Source organism: Phyllobates terribilis, unplaced genomic scaffold (assembly GCF_046119375.1).
Source record: "Phyllobates terribilis strain yellow unplaced genomic scaffold, ASM4611937v1 Scaffold_11__3_contigs__length_659146591, whole genome shotgun sequence".
Lineage (NCBI taxonomy): Eukaryota > Metazoa > Chordata > Amphibia > Anura > Dendrobatidae > Phyllobates > Phyllobates terribilis.
Genome location: NW_027362771.1, coordinates 194,600,665 through 194,602,776, shown reverse-complemented (window position 1 = coordinate 194,602,776; position 2,112 = coordinate 194,600,665).

Genomic DNA, 2,112 nt, shown 5'->3' with positions numbered 1-2,112 from the left:
AAGCTCCAGCAGGTTGCAAATTCAATATAATTTTTATCTGCATATAGCTCTGATAAAATATTTCGGCTTGTAGCAGTGTGTGGGACTTGTGCTATTAGTCTATCTATACTAACCTCCATCAGGTTGCAAATTCAATATACTTTTTTTCTGCATCTAGCTCTGAAAAAATATTTCGGCTTGTAAAAGTGTGTGGGACTTGTTCTATTAGTCCATCTATACTAACCTCCAGCAGGTTGCAAATTCAAAATAATTTTTATCTGCATCTAGCTCTGAAAAAATATTTCGGCTTGTAGCAGTGTGTGGGACTTGTGCTATTAGTCTATCTATACTAACCTCCATCAGGTTGCAAATTCAATATACTTTTTTTCTGCATCTAGCTCTGAAAAAATATTTCGGCTTGTAAAAGTGTGTGGGACTTGTTCTATTAGTCCATCTATACTAACCTCCAGCAGGTTGCAAATTCAAAATAATTTTTATCTGCATCTAGCTCTGAAAAAATATTTCGGCTTGTAGCAGTGTTTGGGACTTGTGCTATTAGTCTATCTATACTAACCTCCATCAGGTTGCAAATTCAATATACTTTTTTTCTGCATCTAGCTCTGAAAAAATATTTCGGCTTGTAGCAGTGTGTGGGACTTGTTCTATTAGTCAATCTATACTAAGCTCCAGCAGGTTGCAAATTCAATATAATTTTTATCTGCATATAGCTCTGATAAAATATTTCGGCCTGTAGCAGTGTGTGGGACTTGTTCTATTAGTCCATCTATACTAACCTCCATCAGGTTGCGAATTCAACATAATTTTTTTCTGCATCTAGCTCTGAAAAAAATATTTTGGCTGGTAGCAGTGTGTGGGACTTGTTCTATTAGTCCATCTATACTAACCTCCAGCAGGTTGCAAATTCAAAATAATTTTTATCTGCATCTAGCTCTGAAAAAATATTTTAGCTTGTAGCAGTGTGTGGGACTTGTTCTATGAGTCCATCTATACTAACCTCCATCAGGTTGCAAATTCAATATAATTTTTTTCTGCATCTAGCTCTGAAAAAATATTTCAGCTTGTAGCAGTGTGTGGGACTTGTTCTACTAGTCCATCTATACTAACCTCCAGCAGGTTGCAAATTCAATATAATTTTTAACTGCATCTAACCTAGCCAATTCTTTTGGGCTAATACCACAGTTTGGCCACTCAGCTCTGATCGGTTCCCATCCATTGTTTTTTGTGCAAACAACTCCAGAGTTGTCAATTAGTTAACCACCAAAATGAGTGGAAAAAGGCCTGCTGCTGGTGGAAAGGGGAACAGGCGTGTTGGGAGGGGAAAAAAAGGTTGTGTCCATGGGGTAGGTGTTAAAGCAACAGTAACATCTGCTGAAGAAAGACCATCTTCCAGCCAAACTAAGATGTCTACTTCTTTTTGCCGACAATGTGATAAGATCCCTTTCTTACGGCCTCGCCAATCGCTACAAATTCCAGATGAGGCAAAAAAACAGCAGGTGCTTCAACGTATATCAAGTTCTCCTTTAAATGGGCTCTCCTCCACCTCAACTTCAACATCACAAATACTCCAGTCCTCAGAGGTGTCACCCCATTCGCACGTGCTTCCTCACAGCTTCCAAGTCTCCAGCTGCCCGTCTGAGTATGGGGTAGAACAGATGGTTGAGTCTGCAGAGCTGTTTACTCATACTATAGCCTGGGAATCAGAGGTCGGCTCCAGAGCTTCTGTGAATCCAGACGAGGAAATGATCTGCACTGATGCCCAGAATCTTTTTGAGTCGGATCCAGGACCAGACGCAGAAGGTTCTGACCATAATGTAGACCCTCGTTCCCAAACTGTAACTCCTGTTGGTGGAGACAATGAGGAAGATGATGATGAGACTCAAATACCTGATTGGAGCGACAACTTTAGTTTTTTGTCAGGGCAGGAACAGGTTGGCTCTGAAGACGACGGGTGTGATAACACACAGGGTGATGATGACGAGGTTGGAGAACCCACTTCCTGTCAACCCACAGTCAGCCAAGAGATGAGGTCAGCAGAGGAGGTGGAGGAGGATGCTAGTGACGACGTGGTCAGGTTGCGCCTTCCTGGACAGAGATGTAGCACTGGAAGCACAT